Source organism: Canis lupus, chromosome 21, assembly GCF_011100685.1.
Source record: "Canis lupus familiaris isolate Mischka breed German Shepherd chromosome 21, alternate assembly UU_Cfam_GSD_1.0, whole genome shotgun sequence".
Taxonomy (NCBI): domain Eukaryota; kingdom Metazoa; phylum Chordata; class Mammalia; order Carnivora; family Canidae; genus Canis; species Canis lupus.
Genome location: NC_049242.1, coordinates 6,333,834 through 6,350,302, shown reverse-complemented (window position 1 = coordinate 6,350,302; position 16,469 = coordinate 6,333,834). Strand labels below are relative to the sequence as shown.

The window sequence follows — 16,469 nt, the reverse complement described above, 5'->3', positions numbered from 1 at the left end:
CCCATTCTCTGGCTAAGGGAAGCCAGCTCAGAATGTGGAGGGATCCCTGGGTGGCGCAGCGGTTTAGCGTCGAATCCCACGTCCGGCTCCCGGTGCATGGAGCCTGCTTCTCCCTCTGCCTGTGTCTCTGCCTCTCTCTCTCTCTGTGACTATCATAAATAAATAAAAAATAAAAAAAAAAAACTTTAAAAAAGAATGTGGAAATACTTGTTCATGATCACGGAACTGAGTGGCACAATCAGGATCCAATGGATGCCTGATTTCTTGGGACTAAAACCCATCGCTGGCCCTTGTAGTAGAAGGTGATATAACTGACCAGGGGCCCTCGGCCCTTCACCCCTTCGCTTCCCACCTTCAGTCTATTGGATTGCCAGGAGAACAGGGAGACAGGCTTGGAGGCGAGCTGTGGGACCTGAATCCAAGGTGAGGACAGCTGTCATTGATGGAGACGCAGACCCCACAAAGAGCTTTCAGGGGCCCAGGGCCAGGAGCTGGCATTTGACCGTGTCTGAAGACAGAAACGTGCATCTTTCAAATGGACACATAAGTTTTATCCACATAAACAATAAGCGTGCGTGGGGATGGGAGCAATCATCACCTCTAAAGGAGAACCTGCTTCAATTTGCCCGTCTTGCATTAGATGCCATTCAAACTCAATGTGAAAAGCTCCTGGGGCGAGAAAGACAGCAGGCGCCCCTTCCAGTCCTTTCTCTTCAGGCCAGTCAGCACAGCATTGGAGGATGACTGACACCCCTCTTTGAGGTTGAGGGGAGGTAGGAGGGGAGTCTAGACCTGTCCCAATAGCTGTGGATGAAGACTCTTGGCCCTCTTACCTGCAGCAGAGCCTGGGGTAGGCTCGTACAGACACATTCAGGCCGGCTCCAGGCAGCTCCTAAAATGAGTCCTCCAGGTACTGAAGGGAAGGAACAGCCTAGAAGATTTCTTTTCCAAGGAATCACCCCAGCCCCAGCACCACCTCAGCCCCAGCCCCTCCCACACGCCCACCTCCCTACAGCCCTTGAGAGACCCCACACTTAGCTGGCTGGCTGGCAGCCCTTACCCTGTGTGAGCCAGTGTGCCCCGCTTCTGTTTATATTTGGTTCTAAAAAGACCCAGGGAGAACAGCACTAGTCCTGCACTAGCCCTGCACCAACTTCACTGCACTGCTCTGGCCTCAGTTTCCCCAGCTGTAAACTAATGGGAAGGGTACACCTTACCCTGCCTGTCTCTCAAGCCTGTGGCAATGATGAAATGAGATCCCCCAAGTGAAAGTATTTTGCACATTCTGAACTGTGATTATACTGGTGATCATTATTAGTTAGTATTATGGTCACTCCCTGGTTTGGGCCAGGAGACTCAGGGAATAAATCCAGGTAGAGTCTGGAGACAGTTTGCAGGAAATAAGCCATAGGGTCATCGGGATGCCCTGATTAAATGTCCCTGGGTATCATTTTAGAGAGAGAGAGAAGGGGACTGCTGTATTCTCAGAAAGGTATGCCATAGAGCATTTCCATCTGCTCTTTCTGGTCGGAGAGAGACGTAATAGAAGCTCTGCAGTAATGAGTTCCCTGCCCATCCCCATGCTGCTGAGCGCAGTCCACGTTCCCAGGAACAGCACCTGCACTCCCAGCTGACACTAATTGGTTCTCAGCACAAGTTTGGCAGCTCAGCAGAAGCACTAAATGGCTGGGAAGAGCTCATGTTTCTGACCCTCCCAGAATGGGACCCACAAAGGGGAGGAGGCTAAGAACCATCACATGCCCCTGGATTTCCATTTCCAGGGCTGGGCCCACCTTAACCTCTGGTACCAGTTCCATCTATACAGCATCTAAAGCTCCCAGTGTAAGAGGACCTAGAAATACCAACTAATTCCATAGGTGGTGGGGCCAGCTTTGTGAGTCCCACCAAACTGGAACCAACTCAAAGCAGCCTCATGTTTAAATACAAGTATGATCCCCCAGAAAAGCTTAGTATTAAGAGTTTAGGTTCTAGGATAACATACACTTGGACTCAAATTCTAAGTCATCTACTCACAACCTGGGCGATCAAGAGCCATTTTCCTATCTGCCAAATGGTCAACATAATAACACTAACTTCTTTGGGCTGTTGTAAAGAATAAATGAGATGCTAGAGGCACCTGATAAGTAGCTGGTATTCAACAAATTCTTGTGGTGCTGAATTCTTTGATGTTTTCACTCTAGAACAAAGATTAAATCAGGCACAAGACTATAATTTTTTCTCATAAGAAAATCTGTCCCATTGCCCAAGCTAGAATCCTAGATGCCATCCTTGACTCCTTCCCCTCTTCCTCATCCACCAAGGTCACTCAGTTGGGTCTAGCTCCCAAATATCTTTCCTATCTGTTCCCTTTCCAAGACCTCAAGCCAATTCAAGCCATGACTGTGCCATCTATATTGCAAGATTAGCTTCTTTGTTGATTAGTTTCTTCATCAAAAGCATGTACCTTTGACAATGAGAGCTCAAGGCATGAGATAAGCAGAGTTCCCAGAGGGAAAAAAATGATGTGGTCCTGGGCAGCATAGACCTAGGTAAGTGTATCACCTCAAGTAGACTTGTTAAAATCACTGAGCATGGCTTGAGGGTCTCTTTCACTTCTTGGTTAAGAGGTCTGGTTATGGTCTGGTTCCTGCCTGTCTCTCCAGCTTTCCCTCTTGATTCTCCCCAACTGATACACAGTCATCAAACTGAATGATATTCTCTCTGCTGGACAAGCCATTCTCTCTTTCTCTTTCTCTCTCTCTCTCTCTCTCTCTCTCCCTCTTTATATCTGTTGCTCCCTCGGCTTTTACTACCTTTCACCTTCTTCACCTGGGAAAATCCTACTGAGTCCTTTGGACTCAGCCAAGGTGTTGCTTCCTCTGGGAAGCCCCCTCTGGGTTCACCTAGCCTCCATCCCCACTTAAAGGGTAGATAGGTGCCCTCTCCTCAGCTACCAGGACATCCTTTTAAATCATTCATAGCACTTGTCACACTGGGCAGCCATTAACTATTTGCCTATTGGCCTCCCGCTGTAGATGGTGAGTGTCTTGAGGACAGGGATATATCTTGTTAACATCTTTTTGCATCCCGTACCCAGAGTGGTGCCTGATGCAGCCATAGGTGCTGCTACCATGTCTCGTGAGACCACTGAGCTTGGGGAAGAGCACAACAGTTCTGTTCTTTTAGATTTCTGGCCAAGGGCTGCCTTCTTGAAGTGCCTTAGAGCCTCTGCTTATTTTTGGAACCAGAGATCAGTGGGCAACGGTGACCTACTGTGAGTTTACAGCCCACTTAGCTTCTCCAGAGCAGTCTTGCTTGTCAGGGATTGGACTGACTGAAATGGTTATAAGCCAGCAGATTCCTTGAGGAGAAAGGCATCCCAGAGGGTCAGGCTCCCTTCAAGGAGTTTTCTCTTCCCACAGAGACCTTGGCGCCTCAAGTCCAGCTCCTCAGATAACATCCCAATGCCTTCTACCAGTTTTAAAGTCCAGCTTTTCTGTTATTTGTTTGTTTGTCTGTCACTGGGAGCTTTGGCCTGCTGAAAACTATTCTGTGTGTGTGTGTGTGTGTGTGTGTGTGTGTGTGTGTGTGTGTGTTTTAATTCCACTTAAAGGTGGTTTTCACTTACAGAGAAATTCTTGATAGGTTTCAAGATGATAGAAATGTACCTGAATTGCTATGTAGTAAAGTTTCATTCTGAAGCAAATTCAACCATAATCACTTCAGGCTAAAGAAAGAAAACACCCATTTAAATACATTCTGCTTAATAAAGCTGTGCTCTGGAAGGAATGTGAGATGGGGGGATATGAACCTCATGTTCCCTTTGGTCAGCATCAGTGAGAGCTATTTTCCACTGAATGGGATTCTAGAATAACAACAGACACCGCTCTGTTTTAACAGCCCTAAAGCCAGCTGTTTTAGCTGAAGAAATGGTGATACAGATGGCAACTGTCAGGTTTGGCTTATCGAAAAATAGTATCTCAGTCTCCAAAATGATATCTCTGTAAGAGGTTTTGCTACACTACTTTGAATTCTGTGCAATTTTCACATTGCATGCTAACTCTCAAGGTCTAGCTCTGTGTCGAATTTAACTCAACCCATGGGGCACCCATTTTTCTGCTCTAATTGCTTCACGGGCCCTGTGCTGGGGAAAAGAATCATTATGGGAGGAGGGTCAAGTGCCTTTTTAGAAGTCTGTGAGGTGTGAGCCACCCTCAGGAATAAGAGGAAAAGACAAAAATCCAGAGGCACTTTCTGTTCTCATGTCAACATGGAGTCAGGAGCTGGAAAAAAGCCACTGAAAGATGCCCTTAATCTTTGTTAATTCCCCACATTTCTCTCTCTCTTTTTTAAATACCTTCAGCTTGTTTTCTTTGTGTGATTACAATTAAAAGGCCCTCTCCAGACAAGAGGAGAACTTCAAGGTTGGAAGTGGCAGCACGAAGAGCAGAGCGTGGGCGACATGCTGAGCATCTGGGGCCCCACGTGAGACAGAGAGAAAGGTAGGGAGCCTCAGCTGGAAGCCTGGACTTCCTCGAGTTTTTTCCCCGAAGATTCGTGGACCTCTGTTATAATTCTGTAAAAACGTACTTTTAAAAATCTGATAAGCTGTTTCAGGTGGAAGTGAGACCCATACGTGTCCTACAAGGAGATAAATTTGCTTTGCTCTGAGGGAAGTCGGGGAAGAAGGAGGGAGACAGGGAAGTGGGATGGGTGAGGCAGAGGGGGAAGAGCTAGCAATGTGGAGGGAGGCTGGGACCAGGCAGGTGGAAGATTCTGGGCTGCTCCATGCTGAGGATGCTGAAGGAGGCTTGGTAATGTTCCCTTTAAAACCCTTGTATTTGTGTGCTAGGGCTGCCAGAGCAAAGGAACACCAGCTGGGTGGCTTTAATAATGGAAATGTGTCCTATCTCTGTTCTGGAGGCTAGAAGTCCCAGACCAAGGTGTTGGTGGGGTTGATTCCTTCTGAGGATTGTGGGGAAGACTGTTCTGTGTTTCTCCTCCAGCTTCTGCGGATTTGCCAGGAATCTTTGGCATTCCTTGGCTTCTAGAAGCATCACTCCCAACTCTGCCTTCATCTCCATGTGGCATCCTCCCTGGGTATAGGTTTGCCTCCGAATTTCCCCTTTTTATAAGGACACTAGTCATGCTAGACTAGGGCCCACTCTACTGATCTCATTTTAACATATTACCTCTGTAAAGAACCTATCTCCAAATGATATCACAGCATGAGATAGTAGGCGCTTGGACTTCAGCATAGCTTTTGGTGGACGGAAGTACACATCAATCCATGCAGTCTTCCTCTCACTCCTCACCAAGTAGCAAGGGCTGTCTGGACTGGATTTTGGCAGATTTCCTATAGCTCGGGCCATGTGGCTCTGCAGACGACAAGTGCACAAACAGAAGTCGGGGACAAGGGAGCTGTGGACTGACCCACAGAGAATGAGGAAGGTTCACATGCCTACTGACCACCCACTCTGTGGGGTTACAGGCAACTTTTTAGAAAATTCAATTGGAGGCACATGTCAATGTTGTGTTTTTTGCTTTTTGGTTTTTTTTAGACAGAGAAAGAGAACAAGCAGGGGAGGGGCAGAAGGAGAAGGAGAGAGAGAATCTCCAGCAGACTTCCCGTTGAGTGCAGAGCCTGATGCAGGGCTTGATCCCAGGACCTCAGGATCATGACCTGAGATGAAATCAAGAGTCAGATGCTTCATCGACTGAGTCACCCAGGCACCTCCACATTTCAATGTTTTATTACAATCTTGCTGCAAGTGAACAGGTCTCCAGTAGCCTAAGTCAAAGATTCACTTCTGGTAGGGACATCTGATAGGAAAAGAGATCAGTTAGCTTGGTAGTAGTCTAACACACAAGATGAAAAGAGATGTTTGTTTGAACAATTGACTAAACACTAAGACAATTGACTGTCAGCAGGTACAGGCGTGGGTGATTAGATTCCCAGAACAAAGCTTAATCTCTTTAAAGGTGATGAGAAAATGGATTGGTTAATCATTTTATCAGGAATGCTCACTTCTTCCCAGAAGTTGATTTGGAATTACATCAATCAAAAAGGTTCTTCCCTAGACCAGACTTAAAGCATTTTCTCTCTTACAAGGGCTCCAACCTATCTGGCCCCAGCTGGCATCTGAGCCTAATTCTAAGGATCCATATCCCCAACGCTCCCGTCTCACCGACACTCACCTCCTCTACCCTCAGTTGGCCCCACATTCACGGCCTCCAAGACAGCAGCTCCTGCCCACTCTGTGCTCAACTCTGAGAGATGAGAACACTCTCCCGCATCCTCCCTGGGGCCTTGGGTGTTCCCACCCCCCTCTCCCCCCACCCCCCAGTCCCTCTCCTTGGGGTTCACTGTCCTCCGTCCATGCTGGCCTCCTTTCTGTTCTTTGGTCTGGTCAAGCTCTTTGCTGTTTGGGGTTCTTTGCCCTTGCTGTTCCCTCTACCTGGAATGTTCTTCAGAACTGGCTCCCTCTCACCATCCAGGGCTTAGTTCCAATGGCACCTCCTCACAGAAGCTTTCCCTATCCAGATTATTCTCTATTACGTTGTCCTGTGGGTGTCCTTTCTAGCCCCAAGCACCATCTGTCTTTATGACTGTCTTTTTCTCTAGTCTGCCTCCACATTAAATTGTTAAAATGGGCAAGAAGCTTGTCTGTTCACTACAGCATCCAAGTGGCTGACATGTGTAGTAGATGCTCAATAAATTGTTGGTGAACATTGGTTAAATGGGTAGGAAAACTGGCTCAGTAATGAAGTCATTTGCACGAGATCATATGGCTTTAAGTGGTGGGATGGTGTTTATCTCTTAATGGGGCAGTGTGTGTGTGTGTGTGGGGGGGGTGTCAACTTTTCTTCATTGTTAGTCTATAGTCCTCATCACAGAAGAGCTCATTTCTCTCTCACTTTTCCTTGACCCAGAGCATACCAATCCCTCCAGATGCTATGGGACCCCAGATAGCTCTCATACACCCAAAGTTAGTTCCCCTTCCTTCTCATGCACAAAATACTCATGGGGCCTCCTCAGAGCATCTCTTCTTGACTTTAGAAGCCTTTCATCCCACATTCACGCAACAAGCAGTCATTAAGCATCCACTCTGGGCTAGGCCTGTTCTGGAAGCTTCCATATGCCATCCCTGCTTCTCTCAACCAGGCCATCACTGTACAGCTTCATCTCATTTCTCTCTGTTTCTTTAAAATACAAAATACATCAATTACCACTTCTATCTTTTCATGAGCCTCTTTCCTGCAGGGTCTCAGGCCCAAGGCCCTGCTCACTCCTGTGTGATCCTGTCCCTCAGGTAAACTCTAGCTAATAATCCATCCTAGCTCAGTACAAATATTAGCATATCAAAAACCCCGGTGTATATTGTGGTTCCTCCCACTCAGCACAGCACCCGAGGCACAAATCCAAATAGATTTTGAGGCAAATGGTTGAATATATTTCCAAATAAGGTGCCTGGCATGACACAGGTACAGAAACCCTGTGGCAAAATCTCCCCAGTCTTTCTCTGTCAACTCCAACCCAGATACTCAGGGGCAGGTTGGACTTGCCTGGCCTTGTCTTCTCTCAGATGTTAAGCCAGGACAAGTCTAAAATTAGCCCCACCCCCTCTTGGTGACAAAACTCAGCTGGAGCAACATGGGGCCAGTTACTTTTAGAAACCATCCCTTTGGGGCTTATTGCTGAGCAACAGAAGCAGGTGATGGAAACTGGGCCCGGAACCTGGCAGGGAAGAAGAGCCGGATCAAGTTCAGAAGCTAGGATCAGAATGCCAGATTCAGGCACCAGGGCTTCAAATCCAGACAGACATCATGGTCATGGTCAGATCAAGGAGAAATAGCACAAAACCAAGCCAGAACTTGCCCATGGCTCCTATTGCAATGCTAAGGTAGGGTGATGGTTAGGGGTGTGGGGAGGGAAGGTTCTGGATGTTGTGTGCCAATTACTTTATATATGGTGTCTCAGTGAGTCTCACCAGTAGGTTCTATTATTTCACCTCTACCATTTGACTAAATGAAATGTCAGACATACTCAGTAACTTAGTGTCACATAGCTAGTAAATGGCAAAGCAGGGAGTCAAACCCTAGCCTGTTTAATGTGATGTCTGGTGCTTTCCTCTATGCTGCCTCCAGGGTACTAGGAAGGGAAATTTCAAACCCACTCACAACCCAAAAGAATGGACCACCAAGTCGCTTCCTTGATATCTGTCCACTCTGAGTCATATCTAAATTTCCTGGGGAGCCTTGACAAAAATACCAGTGCTAGGGCACCCAGAGATTCTGTTAATTGTTCTTGGGTGGGGCCTAAGAATAGATATTTCACCATCTCCTGGGAACTTCTGCCTGCTGCCTAGGTCAAAAACTAGGGTCTATGCTTTGTTTCTGATCAGTTCCCTGGGGGCAGCTAGAGAAATAGGGTGGTGATAGATGTTAGTGTCCAACTCACTTGGATTCCACAGCAGACAGGCAGGACACCTGGCCAGCAAAGGCACATTTCTATAGAAGATTTTCTGGTTGAAGGTGGTCTTTTCAAATTCTGAAGTCAGGTATAGAATTAAAATAGCATTCCCACAAAGAGAAGGCAGAGACCAGGAGCCTGGGACTTAGGATTCTATAAAGCAGAAATTTTCAAAGAAGGGAGGGGTTTAATCAATATCACCTATCATTCTAACAGTCACTGTGCCCCTTTCTCCAAACCTTTATAGAAGGAGAAGGCTCCCTTAATTTAACTGGCAGAGCTCTGCCAAGGAGCAAGAATACAGGTGAGTCTGCCTCTGGTTGCATTCAGGCTGTGGCTCCTGGCATACTTAACATGAGCTTCTAAGCAGCTTGGCTCTTGATTAGGTATGTCTGGTGTCCTTTTGATTTCTAATTGTTTCATGTTTAATGGCTTCAAGTCCTGCCTTCTCTGAACTCTCATGGAAGGCAAGGATTGTGTCATTTAGACCTCTAATAGCACTGGTGGGGACATCTTTAGGTCCTCTGACTGCACATTGGCATCATCTCTAGAATTAAAAAGAAAAAAAAAAAACCTTTATGCCAAGGTCAACCCCCAAGAATGTGAATAAATTGGTCTGAATATGTGGCATGAACAGACTTTTCAAATCAGTTCAGATAATTCTAATATGCACCCAAGGTTGAGAATAAAAATCTGAAGGGTAGCAAAAAGCTATGTGAAAAAAATTGTAATAAGGGTTATTTCTTGGAGGAAAATGAGGTGATTTGATTTAATTTTACTAGACTGTATTCTCTATTTGTTTCTTCACATTGATTATATAATTTTGAAAAGTAAAACTAAAACAAACATTAAACTAGATTCTCATTCACTTACTAAATACTTACTGAGAAGCTGCCATCTCACATGATAGACACTGGGCGTAGGAGAATGAATTTCATGAACACAATTCCTGTTCTCATGAAGTTTATATCTAATGAAGAAGATTAACCATCAAACAAATATGATACTCTGACTTCAGGGAGATGTTCCAGTAGACATAAGCTGCTGAGTATCATGCATTGTTTTGTGAATAACTATACCAGAAATTACAAAGATTGGGCTTACACTTCCCCTCCTATGTTGAAGGACGACATTGCTTGTCAATTACATCATGCTTTTCTGCTGAAGCTCAATATCCTTTTCAACATTACCAATCAATCTGAGGTGGTGCTTGAAATGAAACATATTTAGCATCCCAAGAAAGAGCTATGAATTATCATGTTGAGGGTAAACTAGATGACTCAAAAGGTAATTAAAGCCTTCTGGTATGGCCAACTAGCTCCTATTGGACCCTACTTCTTATAGATAATAAATATAAACTCTGGGCAAGATTTAAGAACAATTAGTCCTTAAATACTAGAGAGAGAACAAAACCCAACAGAAAGCAGAAGAGATTGAACCACTGGAACAAGAGACAGACATGGGATGAGTTTCCTGATTTATAGCTTTTAGCTTAAGAACAGGGCCCTATTTATGAATATGCTGAGCAGAGGGGAAGCCCTATAGCTCTCTGGATAAACTTTACTCAGATCTCTGGCTGACCCTTGAACAACATATGCAAGAGGCGGATTTTTAAAATCCCAGCTCTACTGAAAGAGCTGACCTGAATTTCCAGATGTTATATGGGGAGATAAGGTCTTGCAACTTGAGATCAACCACTTTAAAGGCCTGAATAAAGAAAAGTCAATATGCCTCAGAAGAACAGAATAGAATCCAGATTTCCTGCAACATATCATTCATAATGACCAGGATACACTCCAAAAGTATTCAACATATAACAAAACAGGAAAACATGATTTATTTTAAAGAAAAAAGACAATTGACAGAGACCAACTCTGAGATTAGGCAAGAACTTTAAGGAAGTTACTACAAATATGGTGAAGTATATAAAGGAAAATAAGATCATAATAAATGAAATTATAGAAATCTTAGTAGATAAATAGAAATTTTAAAAAGAATCAAAAGAAAACATAAGATCTGAAAAATAAATATCTTTAAAAACTTAATGGATGTTCTTAAAAGCACAGGGAAATGAAAGAGGAAAAAGTGAATTAAATAGAAGATAGATCAATAAAAATGATCCAAACTAAGAAATAGAGATTTAATACAAGTGCAGAGGCTCATAGATCTTTGCAACAATATCAAAAGGTCTAATACACATATAATTGGAGTCCTAGAAGGGGGGGGGGGGGAGAGAGAGAGAGAGAAAGAGAGAGCGAGGGAGAGAGAGAGAGAGAGAATGACCCAGAAAAGTATTTGAATAAATAATGGGTGAAAAGATTATACATTTGATAAAAGACAGATATTTAAAGACTTTAAAACCCCAATAAACACCAAGAAAGATTTATATAAAAAACCCAACACAACAAAACCAAAATAAAAACACTTAGGCAAGCCACAGTCAAACTGTAAAAATCAATGACAAAGAGAAAATCAACAAAACAATGCCGTGAGAAAATTGAGCTGTAAATAAATGGAGATATGCCAAGTTAATGGATTGCAAGACTCAGTGCTATTAAGATGGTATTCACCAAATTTATCTATGGATTCAGCACAATCCTAATCCTAATCCTATGATGCTTTTTAGTCAAAATTGACAAACTGATACTAAAATTTCTGTAGAAATGCACAGAACATAGAATATTCAAAGTCTTGAAAAAAGAAGTTAAAATTACTTTACCACTTGACTTCAAGACTTACCCTAAACAGTGTGGTGCTAAGACAAAGATCAACAGATTGGTAGGACAGAATAAAGAGCCCAGACAGAAATAGACCCACACTTATATATTTGTTTTATTTTTGACAAAGTTTTCAAATCAACTCAATTGGAAAAGAAAAGGATTTCGACAAGCGGTGTTGAAATAACTCCATATTCACATGGAAACATATCAACATTGCCCTAAATCATACTACCCACAAAAATCAATTTGTTATGGACCACAGGCCTACACAAAAGGGCTAAAACTATATAAACTATAATTTCTAGAAGAAAATATAGGAGAACGTCTTCATGACTTGGAGGAAGACAAAAACCAAAAAAGAAAAAATAAACTTAGTCAAAATGGAATCCCTGTTCATCAGAAGAAACACCATTAAGAAAATGTCCTGCCTATGCAGACCACAAGGCAGGGGAAAATATTAAGGAAATGTCCCTGACAAAGAATTGGTACCCTGGATATATTAAGAACTCCTATAACCCCATAATAATATGACAAACAACTCAATTTAAAACTGGCTAAAATATTTGAACAGAGACTTCACAAAAGATGGTAAATGGATGGCCCATAAATGTTGAATGAAAACACATATAACAGCCTTAGTTATCAAGGAGATGCAGGTTAGAGCCATAGTGAGATACTGCCCCCATACTCACCAGTGTGGCTGAAGTTATACTGATAGCACCAAATGTGGTCAGAACTTTCGATGAAGCAACTAAAACTCTTATACATTGTTGGTAGGCGAGGAAAATGGTATGAGAATATTGGAAAAGATGTAAATTCTTTTTTTTTAAGATTTTTATTTATGTATTCATGAGAGACACAGAGAAAGAAAGAGAGGCAGAGACACAGGCAGAGGGAGAAGCAGGCTTCATTGCAGGGAGCCTGACGTGGGACTCGACCGGGGTCTCCAGGATCACACTCTGGGCTGAAGGCGGCACTAAACCGCTGAGCCACCCGGACATCCCAAAAGGTGTAAATTCTTATAAATTATATAGTTTCTTATAAATTAAATACACTCCTCCCTGAGACCCACCAATTCCACTCCTAGGTATTTATCCAAAGGATTATGAAAACGTGGCACAACAGGACGGGTTCAAAAATGTTTATATTAGCTGTATGCATCATAGCCTTAAACTGGAAGATCAGGTGTCCACCAATAGAAGACTGGATAAACAAACTATGGCATATTCATTCAGGAAAATACTACTCATCAATGAAAAGAAACCAACTACTGGTGCAAGCGACAACATGGATGGGTAAATCCTAAAAACCTCCTGAATGAACAAAAATTTCCGCAAAAGAATACACATTTTATTATTCTATTTATATGAAATACTAGAATAAGCAAAACTGATCTATGGTGAAAAAATCAGATGCATTCTCACTAGAAATGCTGAACCAGGAATTTGCTGGAAAGGGACATGGGGAAACTTTCTAGGGTGATGATTATGTTCTGTACCTTGATAGGGATTTGAATTGCATAGGTGTATGTATTTATAGGAACTCATCAAATGACATGCTGGTGATTTTTACATTATACTCTATATGAATTTTATGTGAAAAGAAATTGTAAACAAAAATTGGAATTATAAACGAATTTTCAGTTTTTGTTAATAATATTGAAGTATTTATATATTTATATTTATCAATATCTACAACTTACTTTGGAACACCATAAAAATAATTAAATGAGTTGCTGGATGGATAGAAAAAAATCAATTTTTGATAAAGCAAATATAGTAAAATGTCAACTGAAGAAACTATGTTTGGAAATGTTATGATAGAATGTTGAGAACAAAAGACAATTGAGGCTAATTGGCAGATCACCTGAAAGATAGTCTTGGCCCTAGAAAAAGATGCTAGAATCTAGCTGATGTATAGGGGAACACTATAGACAAAGGAAGCTGCTGAATCCAGAGATTGGCTTTCTTCACTCTCTTGTAACTTTGGCAATGAACCTAGGGGCTGAGGTATTCCGTAAGACTACGGGCTCATGGTCTCTGAGTTGGTGACTTTAAGAGTTCTCAACAGATCTGTTCTAGAAATCTGGAACAGAGAGAGGTTGTCTGTTACCATTTATAGTCTCTCCTGAGTACCTACTGTGTGCTATTCTCTGTGCTTGGCTTTGAGGATACTTTGATGAACTGAATAAAAATGGCTCCTGTCCCTTTTTGATCTTACTATTGATAAAAAATCTGCTCCTCTTCTACTTCTGACATTATTTATACCCCAACCAGAAGACTTGCAAATCCTCTTACAAGCCTTGTTGACATTCCTGAAATCTCTCAGTTCAAAAACCCCTGACCAATGTTGAACCTGAATACTTCTATCTAAACAGAAAGAGGTTTTTTCTTGTTTTACACTCTTGGGAGTGAAGATCCCCATTGCCTCAAAATAGCTCAGCAAGATATTGGACACATGCCTCGTGACCCAAAGTTACCTTACACTCTCTTGAAGTAGAGGTATGAGAGAGAAAGGTAGTAGGCTGCTACACTCAACTCTCTGCCCCACTTCCAACACAGGTCCATTCCTTGCCGTGGCGCCACAGCCAGAAGTCCTCCCTAGAGTTTAGCGTGGGGACATGGCATCAAGGAGAGGTAGTACTGGCCTACTCAGTAGCTTGACATAACCTTGAATCCCATATTACAAATCAGATTGCTCCAGCCACCTTTAGCATACAAAAGAGAAAATTTCTTACTTAAACATCTGTTTTCCCCAACATTCTTGGTAGAATGTGGACATGTTTTGAGTTAACTATTTATGTTACAATTGACTCCAAATCAGTTGAGTGGCACCCTATTCAATAAAAAATAAATAAAAATCTGTTGCCTTCATTAGAAGGGCTGTCCCACTTTCTTTCTGTACAGTGACTCATCCCTTTGCTCAACTGAATACTCTGCCCTCTGCCCAGTACAGACCGTCACCTATTTGTCACCTTTATATGCTTACAAATCCACCAGGTCTGAAAAACACTTAGCAAGGTGATCATTGCAGCTTCTCACTGCCCCTCCCCCTGACTGAAATAGCTTTGTTTCTTCTCTGTCCTTTGTTTTTTCTCCTTCTCCAAGAATTTTTACCTCTTAGAAGTTTAAATATCTGTTTTCCTTCCCTAGAATGCTATTTTTCAGACAACTGGATTCTTGGGAGGTAATGATATAACTTGGGGAAATAAGTGCATGTTTCCCTATCTCTGGTGCCAGTTAAAGTGATTGGTGTTCAAGACTTTCGGAAGCTCTTTGAAAACAACAGGGCTAGTCAGATTCCAGCAATTTACCTTCTGAAGGCTGAGCATGTCTGGGCAGTAGCTGCATAATTTGGATGGAGTCATCACTGATGAGACAGAGTTGGCTCAGCCAGGGAGCACTCATTGCTCTTTTAAACTCTACGGCACCAGGGATGAAGTCACCTTTCTTCTTTTAAAACCAACAGATTTGCCCTGTAAGTCCCTCTCACTTCTGTTAGAACTTGGTGGTTTTTTTCTACTGCCGATCACCGAGACCTTCTCTCAGGTAAGGAAGCTCTGATTTTGTGAGGTTTCTACCCAGAGAAGCTTGATTTGAGGGGGATTTTGGAAGGCATCTCTGGGTAGAGTTGGAGTCAGGTCAAGGGACACACTATGTGGGGAGGACGGTTGATTCCCAGCCAGCTAGTCTCCACCTGGTGGGCTGGCAGGCTCTGAGCTGGGTGAGCAGAACCCCACGCAGCTCAGAGTTGCAGAGGCAGGTTCTCGAAGTGGGCATGGAAATCTAATCTGGGCTTGGTTTCGGCTGCCTGTTCTGGTAGTTGTATAACAAGCACATTGGTGAAGCAGCTACAAGTGGTCTCCTCTGGGCTGGGGCCATCTAATCGCTTTGCCATCCTTACAATTAGCTTTGTGTTTGGGGTAGAACCCTTCTAGGGTCTTATGGTAAAAGCTGATGTGCAGAAAAGCAGCAGCTCTCTGGGGAGCCTTCATTTGCCTGAATGCTTCCCTTCTTCCTTAGAGTACAGCAGGAGACAAAGGGGCCTAGGCTCCCTGTTGTAACATGCAGGGACCTTGTGTAAACAATGGCTGTGCTGCTATGTGGGGTGGAAGTGTATGAACATGTCTGAGTGCCTGTCCATACAAATTCTAAGAAAAGGAGCATGAGTTTTGGGGTGTGTGTGTGTGTGTGTGTGTGTGTGCGCGTGCATGTGCGTGCGTGTGTGTGTGTGTGTGTGTGTATGTGTATGCAGGTAGACCTGCGGTCCTAGGGACTTGCTAAAATCTCCCTGCAACGCTTTTGATGAGTTATATGAGGCCCTGTCACTGATTGAATCATACAGCTCTTATTAGCTCTGGAAGTCTCAGTAAAGACATCTTGGTTATGACGGAGGCGCCTGCAGGGTGATAAATGGCTTTCGGAGAGAGACGGACTTGAACCACTGGGAAGGGAAAACGTTGAGAATTACAGAGCCTCTTTATTCCTTGACACAGAACCCTGCCACACATGGTGTTCAGTGTGCTCATCTGTAACCTTTGAAGGGAGCAAAAAATCTCATTTAGATAAGAGACGCTTGTTTTGTTTTCAATGCCGTTGCATACTGGCTGCCAGCTCTTGCTTACATGTTAACCTCAAACTTGGCATGCCCAGAACTCATCCTTACCTAAAATCTGCTCTCCTTTCTGTTCCCCTAGCTCAGCAGAAAGCTCCTGTTTTCCCATAACAGATTTCTAGACTTCATCTTTGACCCCTCCTTCATCCTCGCACTTCCACGTCCAGTTTGGCAGCACATCTGAAATTCTGCCTCCATATTATCTCTCAAAGTCATCCATTCTTCCATTTCCATGGCTCTTTTCATAGTGTAAGCCACGATTACCCCCCTTCCGGGAATATGGGAACCTCTCATCCAGGCTTTTTCTCTCTTCTGACCTTCCCAGTACAGCCAGCATGATTCTGCGATGGTCAATCAGCACCTGCACAATCCAATCAATCACTAATCTGGTGATCCTGCCTTCTTAATATCCCTCAAAATTTTCCCATCTCTCCCTCTCACCACTGTTACCTTGGTCCGACCCACCAACCCCCTTTCCCTGAGTTATTATGATAGCCTTGAAGCTGACCTCCCTGCTACCAGTAGAAGACACTTCAAAGTTCTTACGTTTCCAAGCTTCCAAAGGACATGTTGTACAAGAGAAGAACTTGAAGCACTTATTACGCTATCTGGGGTTTAGAAGCATCAGCATTTTTACAACTTTTGTAGATGCTTTGAGGAGG

The 16,469-nt window shown here is 43.4% G+C and overlaps 1 protein-coding gene across 4 annotated transcripts in view; it reads left to right on the top strand.

Annotated features, from left to right (window-relative positions):
- The window catches only part of AMOTL1 (angiomotin like 1), a 170,596-nt gene that overhangs the window by 9,054 nt on the left and 145,073 nt on the right, over positions 1–16,469 (top strand). For 3 of the 4 annotated variants that reach the window (XM_038568285.1, XM_038568280.1, XM_038568281.1), the window contains one exon: positions 4,395–4,502. The gene's annotated coding sequence lies outside the window, so the exon portion shown is untranslated. Of the gene's footprint in view, positions 1–4,394; positions 4,503–14,591; positions 14,742–16,469 lie in introns of those variants that run through there. The other variant, XM_038568283.1, reaches the window with a different exon arrangement.